At 33.5% G+C, this 9,572-nt stretch overlaps 1 long non-coding RNA gene across 1 annotated transcript; it reads left to right on the top strand.

Moving 5' to 3' along the window:
• The first annotated feature begins 619 nt into the window (after positions 1-619).
• Positions 620-7,814, top strand: LOC123541867 (uncharacterized). The gene is made up of 4 exons (XR_008369488.1): positions 620-787; positions 2,729-2,948; positions 5,184-5,239; positions 7,622-7,814. It is a non-coding gene; the product is annotated as an uncharacterized LOC123541867 (long non-coding RNA).
• The last annotated feature ends 1,758 nt before the right edge of the window (positions 7,815-9,572 follow it).

Genomic DNA, 9,572 nt, shown 5'->3' with positions numbered 1-9,572 from the left:
ACAACTTTTTATTATTTACTGATATAGATAGACATTGAGTATTGATGAAAAGAGGTAGTTGAAATATATACATCTGCATAAATGAAATATATGCATCTATGGATCTAGGATCTTTGAGTTTTGAATACAAGAGAGTCAAAATTTAAAAATTACAAAAATTAATGGGTTGCATCTATTTCAAACTACTTCATGTAACAATATGTACCCTACAAATTTGTATTTTTATTTTTATTAACATAGATTTCAGTCAAATGGTTCTTTAAAATATCGTATATATAGGTTGCAATAACAGAAGCTTTATTTTGCCCTCAATGTAATTTGTAATTACTTTCATCAATGATAATATAGTATAGAATTATGTGATTTAATTTTATTCACTAATGTCATAATTCTCAGTATAGAAAATCTAAAATTCAACATTTTGGTTTGAAAGTTTTATGTAAAACATCACTGAAGTTAAAATTGTAACTTTCTTGATTTACGTAATGAACATTATGGAGCATTTCTGTAAATTATCATACGTTATCAACGGCATTGGTCTTGTGGAAAAAATGTCCTCGCCAATATTGTTTGCAAATTTAAATCGGTTCTTATCTTTTTCTTTAAAGTGTTTACTTTCAGAGAAGTTTCCGTCTCATTTAGAAACCATAAGACATGCTGATAAATTTACAGACCATTTGAAGTAAATTGGCTGAGCAGTATATTTGTCATATTTTGGTATATTTCAGGAGACTTTCGGTGGCTATAACCCTACACTTAAAAACAACAACAGTGTCGAAGACTTCCGGTAAGTATCCGGTGTTGTACAGTTTCCTCAATTAGCTCGGATCATCTTCGAAGCATCAGTCGTTCGGAATCTATATTACATTTCTTCTCGTTGTCAAATTATCAAAGAGTCAAGGTTTTGCAATTTTGCAATTTTTAAGCTTGCGAACTTGTTCGCTTGACTATTATTACCACAAATTGAAAGTCGCTAATATCAGCTTAGACTGACAACCCAAAATTATTTAATGCGCAGTGCAAATACATGTATTTCCGTCATGTATTATAACATAGTTTCACAATAAATTTGTTGAAAGATTATTAAACTTACCTGTTTCAATAAATCTTTTTTAACCATTAAAAAGGTCGGTGTGACGACACTCTGCTTGTTAATTCATTTTTGCATAGACTGTTACATAATCCATGCAACCAAATTTATTTCTAAACTTTCGTATTGTCCATTTTAAGTAGAAGTATTGCGTTATGTTCATGTCATGCACTTGAAATCTTGCAATTAGAGTTTTGACAACAACTTTATTTAGGAATCTAAAATATATAACATGTTTCATGGTGTTAGGATTAAACACTAACAGACATTAAAACAATGTCTCTTTATACCCCTTTATTCAGCATAGAATGTTCTTTCATTTAAAAACGGTCACGTAAATGTAATCACGTGATAAGAAAGATTGCGAAGATACTTTGTTTCCATTTAGATTATACACCAAAATAACTTTAAAAAGTAATGGAGTTTTCCCCAGGCATAAGCTATTTTTTTATTTCTTTAAATTATCAAGGTTTTAATCCATGTTCTATTTTAGACTATTTGCGACTCGTGATAAAAGCCGTACCGCACGTACATTTCTTCTACCTTACTATGCTACGCATATACATAAATATTTATACGAATTTATTGGTTTTGCATTCAATCCATCATAATTTACTAGAACTTGATAAAAAACAAATGCAAGTCTTTTCAACCTGAATAATATTTATACATAGTATTGAGGATGGCATTTCTAAGTATAGATGTTGAGTTTGTTACTTCTATTTTTTCTCTGATACTATGTCCCTTATAACTTTTTAAAGCGAAATATTATTACAAAAATCATACATATATTTACTTTCGCCTAATTTATCAATGTCAAAATATGCAGAAACCATATCAAAATTCAAGAGTAACAGCCGAGAGTTTATACATAGACGGAAGCTTAATTTTGCAGAGCAGAGTATTGTTTTCAGATTCTTTACTTCTTTTTAGTACCTATGTTCCTGGGTTTTTTTTTCTAACACCTCATTTTTGTTTGCAATGTTCCAAACCAGTAGGAGGTCTTGTTTTTGCTATGCAATACTGCTCTTGCCGCATCCCTCATGTTAGCAATTGCATTGTCCTTTGGATAGTTTTCTAAACATTGTTTTTACAACAAAAATATAAAAGCATATCTGTATGCAAGTCTATATTAAAGTCCACGACTCAGTTTAGCTTTTATGTGTTGACTTTTTAATCATGGTGGAGGCCAAGGATAAGGTTATAAAGGCATCATAAACCAGTGTAAATCTACCAGTGGGGTGTTTGCCACTGAAAGTTACAAAACGGTGCCCCACTGTTTTCCTTTCATTGTTCATTTTTTCCTCGTTGCTTATTCGTTTTACTTTGTATACATTTTGAATATGTTTATGTACACATATCCTTACATACACTGCTATGGGGTTGCGATTTATCGGGTTGCGTGCTCGTGACCTGACTTTTCCAGTTAGATATTAATCTTTGTTGTTGTTTTTTAGATTCCAAGGTGTTGTTAGTCTTACAAATTGTTTTATCCCCAATGAAGGAAACAACGTGTTTCTTCGCCATCTTTATTCTGTAATATCCTTATACTACCTTTCTCCAATTAATTAAGATGATTCCTCGCAACAATACCCTAAGCTTATAAACAACGACTGACTTCATTTTGTTTTGTTTTAGATGGTTTCACCCGTGTATTTCCCGTAAAGAGGCCACTCTATTGTTCGATGATCAACCGGAAAGACAGTATCTTGTTAGGCGAAGTGAATCATTTCCCGGGGACTATGTGCTGTCATATGCAAGTGACGGATTGAAACATATCAGGATTTCTATGGAAAGAGGGAAGTATTACGTTATTGGAGAGACGCCTAGATTTGATAGTCTCCAACAAATAGTAGCTGTAAGTATATGTTCATGTACAATAAACTATCATTACACATGTCATAACTTGTTGCTGACTTTGTTACTGTAACTTACAAAATATTATTCACAGTGAAACATAATATACTATCTTGCCGTTTTGAGCTCCTGTACTTTTGTTTAAAACTTGCTATATGCTTGTATCTTTGTATGTAATCTGTTTGTGTTAAGGAAGTAATTCTGGTTTTCTGTAAATTATATTTAAAATCATCCTCCTCTTTGAATTATCTTCAAATAATTTTTACGATTTTACTGCCAAGCTATCAAATTAAATGTGCAACTAATTTTGTATTACTAAATGAGGCACACTTTAGCTATTACAAAACGATTTCCGTAATTGATTCACAATTAAGTTCCTACTAGAATGGAAAACAAAACAGAACAAATATTACTTGCAATGAAATTGACCAGTTTAGATTATATTTATTTCTTAATGTGTTATATCAGTAATGTCAAGAGAAATGACGGAAAAGTTATGGTCCTCTTAAATGTATAAGTTATTCCGTGAGGATTAGGAATCAATTTCAAAATTCACAAAATTCACTTACATTTAGGACTGAAACTTTTCAGTATGGGATGTATGATATATTTGATGGCTCTTGTATATTAGCGAAATCTCAATCAGATATCAAGTACTACCACGTCCTTAGACAGTTTTACAGAAGATGGCGCGTACCTTGTGTTTCATGATTTCTTTTAAACATATCTAAAACAGTTAAGAGAAGTTTTGAAGCAGCTTTTACTTATTTTCTAAAAGTTAATCACTCGCCTGCTTTGAATGTACATTTATACAAATATGAAAGTTATTTTTTATCTCGATTAGGTTATGGCTGTTAGTTCCCTTTAAATAAAAATAGTATCGAATTTCCTCAGACATGGTTTCACCCAATTTTAAGGGGGCCTTCTTGGTCGAGTGTTTAAGTTCGCTCAAATCACTTGCTTTACACCGATGTGAGTTTTAGCTTTACTCGGAGCGTTGAATTCTTCATATGAAGAGGCCGTCCAGCTGGCTTACGGAAGGTCGATGGTTCTTCCCAGGTGCTCGCCAGTGGTGAAAAAATGCACGGAGGAGCACCTGGGGCATTCCTCCACCATCAAAGCTACAAAGTCGCCATATGACCTATTATTGTGTCGTTGTGACGACATACTCGTTTCAATTCCCTGTTATGTTACAGTTGTACCGGCAATTAATATTTTTCCATAAACATATGTCGTTCTGAGTCCATAAGGAACATTTTACTTATAACAATACGACACTTAAAATCTACTAAGGCAACAGGGCAACAGGGCAGCATAATAAGTTTTTTCTCTTAGGTTTATGGGATGGAATGGGAGTAACAGAAAAGCAGAAAATTTGGACGACTAGTTTTATGTTGATATGAGATAAGAGATATTCCAAAAATTATATTTATTAATCTCACGGCATTGCCGTTGTGTTTCAGGCATCTTACAAAAGGGGTCCTTTAAATTGGCCATAAGCTTCATGATTTCATTTCTGATTGCAATCTAGGTCGCAAAAATAGATTAATGGTTTGCTCTTTGATCAAACAAACTATACTGTTTTCCTCCTGTAGATACCGGATTATACCCAGAAACATGCCACGGTTATCATTCTATATATTTTTCTAATAAATAGAGTTAAATAATTACATACTCGTTTCAATTCCCTGTTAAGTTACAGTTGTACCGGCAACGTCAATATTTTTCCATTAACTGACGCCTTAATTTTATATCGGGTGTGTGGCCTCATTTAATGTGTGTCTCTGCATGAATTATTTTATTCAGCTCGGTATCCTTTGTTAATCTTATTCAGACTATTGAACAAGTTCATACTATTTGCATAACATTTATACGTGTAGATACGTATGTAAGAAAAGAATATCTTTGCACTAAGACATATTCAGTCGTTCTTCGCGTAAGGAGTTGGTGCTTCCGAAGCCGCGCACTATTTCCAGGGCGGCAAAACTCGTGCATATTTCCCGATACAAAGCTAATAACCTATACTAATTATTATTGATATTGTAGCTAAAAACGTAACGAAACTCTTCATCTGTATTTGTTTTTAAATACAGAAATATTCATATACGGACTCGAAAGATTATTATGCCATGATAATATTTTTCAGTGTTTTACGTCAATTCGTGTACATACGTTTCATGTATTCTTTTTTTTTTTATTTATCTATACAGTAACTGATTACATTTTACACTTGCAGCAGAAATGTAATGATTTCAGTCCAATATACAGAGACGACGATATCCATAATCTACCGTAAGTATGAGTTGTTCACACAGATATGCGGAATAAATCAAGTATAGGTTATTGTCTGTTAGGGTTATTTTTCGGCATTTCAGAACACTTTGAAAAACAAATGTATGAAGTCAGAATTTTGAACATTGGAAAACCTTTACAATAAAATCAAAACATCATACTAGTGTGTCCCACCAAGTCTAGTACTTATATTTTGAATCAAAATTTAACCGGAGGTTAGTTTAAGGATAACATGGTGTAATAGCCATATTTCATATCTTGTAACTGGATGGTAATATTTAAATGAAATTTAATCACTTTAAAGACATTCAAAATTAAAAACTTTTCACCGAGAGATTTTTCGAATTTTATCATTCTTTGATTATGAGAATCTGAACTTGAGTTTTGAGAAAATTTTGCGGTAGAAAGCTGCATTATATGATTCTGATACAAATATCAAAAAGAACTCTAGAATTCCCCGTAGGTGAAAGGAGAAAATCTTTTTTTTTTCTAGTTTTTAGGGGAGATAACTCATGAAAAACCAAAATTATCATGGGAGGTAATCTAACGGAAATTTTTGAGAACTTCTGTCACTATATAACTTGTCAATAAGCACCTTATTTCTATCGTTTGACATTTTTAAAGTTTACATTATCAAGTTGTATGTACGCTTTTGGTGAAATTTAGGCCTATTACACAATGTTATCCTTAACAGCCGGTTAAAGTGTCGAACAAACGGGCCCTGACTAGTTCATGGTGTGCACTTATCCTCTATTTTAACCCCCACGAAGTTTCAAAGTCGCAGAAAAGTGTAAATAAAGTTATCCCCAGCAAGGCTCCCATCAGAAGATACATCATGTTCTTACGACTTTTAGGCGTAACAGAAATAGAGGAGGATAGAATTCTGTTAAGAAAATTCCCTAGTGGTTGTGCCGGGATTCCCAGCCAGGTCGTTTGGTTGGACGTTCAATGCTCTAACCACAGAGCCAAAGAGTCAACTCCTTGACGCAGTTGTCAGATGTTAGTGACCGTAATAATGTAAATCACAAAAATGCTCCTCTTGTTTATCTATATAGAAAACAAACAAAAATAAACACAAAGCATGTTCCCAACGGCTTTAAAGTAAAACTTATAAATGATATTTTATTCATGTTTATCTATTTCTTCTGCTTATGATTCCTCGCGCAGACAATGTTGTTACCACCTTCATTGATAAAGCTGTGATAACAAACAAAACACAAATACGACAGCGGTGGTGCGTTAGGGAGACATATTGATTTTCTCCAGTCTGTGTGTCTGTATGTGTGTCTGTGTGTCTGTCTGCCACAAAGCTTCTCCGCGCTATTGGTCGAACATTCTCAACAGATCTTCACCAAACTTGCACAAAATGTGTCTGACCATAAGACCTCGGTCAAGTTCGATAACTAGCCAGATCGGTCCTGACATTTCGGAATTATGGCCCTTGAATTACCGCAAAAAACTTATAGCGCATGCGCATTCCTGGCCCCAAAAGGTACCCTATACCGCTTAATATTAGTAGTATAGGGTCACTTTTGGGACCAGGAATGCGCATGCGCTCTGAGTAGTATAAGACTCCTTTTGGCTTAACGAATGTGCTTGCGCTCTAGTAGGACAAGTCCGATAATGAGCCAACTCGGCCAAGCCAAATTGGCCCAGGCACTTTGGAGTTATTGCCCTTGAATTACCGAAAATCGAACTTTTTTACTCTGGTCCGCACTCTAAGTGGAACATTTCTTATCAGGACTTCACCAAACTTGAACAAAATGTGTTTGATCATAAGTCCTTGACCAAGCTAGATAAGTAGCCAAATCGGCCCAGGCAGTTTGGAATTATGGCCCTTGAATTACCGAAAATCAGCATTTTAACCCTTGTCCGCACTCTAAGTCAAATATTTGTCATCCGATCTTCACTAAACTTTAACAAAATGTGTTTGACCTTAAGTCCTCGGACAAGTTGGATAAGCAGCCAAATCGGCCCAGGCACTTCGGAATAATGGCCCTTGAATAACCGAAAATATGGCTTTTTTCTCTTGTCCGCGCTCTAAGTCAAACATTTCTCGTCCGATTTTCACCAAACTTTAACAAAATTTGTCTGATCATAGGTCCTCAGTCAAGTTCGATAATTAGCCAAATCGGCTTAGGCATTTCGAAATTATGGCCCTTGAATTACCCAAACTTAGCCTTTTTACTCTTCAAAGGTATATTTTAAGTAAGTAAACGATATATTAAGACTGACTTACTATTTAGATGATTAGGCAGTTTTGGGAGACATGCGCTTTTCCTAAAAGCAGCTCTAGATTTAAATTTAAAGTTATACAAATGTATAAAAAATCTTGTCATTGTCTTTTCTCAAAGAGCTTTAGATTTTTACGGTATGTTTCAGATGGTTTCACGGAGTAATGTCCCATGCAGAAGCCTATCATCTGTTAAATGGCCAACCTGAAGGAAGGTTTCTTCTTAGGCAAAGTGAGAACTATCTCGATAGATATGTGTTATCGTTTGTATGTACCGGATTGAAACATATCAGATTTTTTATAAAAGATGGGAAATATTATACTGATGACGTTACTAGTTTTACCAGTTTACAGCAACTAGTGAAGGTAAGCAGCTATAAATTATAAGCCGATTGTATTACATGTACTAGTAATAATGTCAAAACCTTTAACTAATTTCAACTTAAATTTTCATTGATGACATATCATCTTTAGTTACTTACACAATAAAGGAAGTAATAAACTCTGGAAATTAGGTTATATTTAAGGGCAGGTTTCTTTAGATTTTAATTTTATATGAAATATAATCAATTAAACGAAATATTAGTATCATTTCTTTATTCACATACATGTATTACGTTAAAAAGCACCTCAAGAAGGATTTTATGAATAATTGAAATAAAATTTACGAATGAATGTAATCAAGTACCCCATCCATCTACAGTCTACAGATACATTGTGAATATATTTTTGCTTTACGAATCCCCTATGAATGATTTTGCTTGTTTCTGACGTTGTGATTCACACGTTTGGTGTTCAACCACTTTTTATCTTCAGTGCCGAGCAGTTTGTTAGAAATATTTTACAGCACGTAGCTGCCTTCATGCAAATACGCAAGCATGCGGAATTAAATTTGCTAATCCATTTGGTTGCAATAAGGAGCTTATATCTTGCAACGGAGATTGCTTCATGTTAACTCCGGTTATAACGAACTCATCGGGACAAGCAAAATGCGTTCGTTATACCCGAGTTTGTTATAAATATAAAGCGAACGTGTTCCTTATATGCATTATTTGAATGTAAACTAATTAAATTGTTAGTTGATTTACAGTGCATTGAAATTCACCAGTTGTCTTTAAAGTTTTATAACAATTTAAGTATAGTTTTGCATCTTATTGCGTTATCCAACTATTTGATTGCTTATTTTATTATAATCCTGAACATGTGAAATATTACAATCATACTTCGTCTATGCTAACGGTTTTGAAAGGCAAATGTCTATGGTTAAATTTTAAGACAATGTCAAAAATGATATCATGATGCTTTACAAAAAGGCACAAATACATTCACAAGCTTAAAAGCTTTTGAATATGACAAACTCCTTTTAACAACTATCGTATATATATATATATATATATATATATATATATATATATATATATATATACTTATAGACATATCTCTTGAATGATATATCCGATCATAATGATAATTTGAATGTGTGTTACCATAACCATCTGTTTGAATAGATACTTAAACACATAAAAAAGGACAAATGAACAAAAAATAGCACGTGCAGTATTACGCGCATATCTAGCAAAATAATATATTTCATTCAAAAAAATAATTAAGAAACAATAAGGTTGTTTGTAATGATTATGCTGCAAGTACACGCCCGAATGCACCATTTAAAACTCTCAAATTAAAAAAAAATTCATGAGGAGTATACCCTGAGCCTCTGCCTCCTTACTACCTCTGCGTTCTATGAAAAATGCCCCCAGCTACGTGCCTTACGTATGTGTATAAATTTGGATAGAAATCCCATGTTCTGAATTTTGACACCTATGTTCTGAATTTTGACAACATGAACTTTTTGGCAAAGATGGTAAAATGCTAAACATACCTGACCATTACTTGCTGGAAATCTTAAGATATCTTTTTTCTCATATTCGACTCAAACATTTATGCTAAAGTACACAAATAGTAGAACAATACAGCATAAGGTCCACAGTCACGGCCACAATACGTATTACTTACATCAGAATTCCAGAAGCAATACCTACAAAATATGCCAAGATATTTTGGGGACCTTTTTCTGTGTTTCATTTTCTCACAACTACT

This window comes from Mercenaria mercenaria, unplaced genomic scaffold, assembly GCF_021730395.1.
Source record: "Mercenaria mercenaria strain notata unplaced genomic scaffold, MADL_Memer_1 contig_4574, whole genome shotgun sequence".
Classification (NCBI taxonomy): Eukaryota; Metazoa; Mollusca; class Bivalvia; order Venerida; family Veneridae; genus Mercenaria; species Mercenaria mercenaria.
The sequence above is the reverse complement of the archived record's forward strand: the minus strand, read 5'-3'. Positions and strand labels throughout refer to the sequence as shown.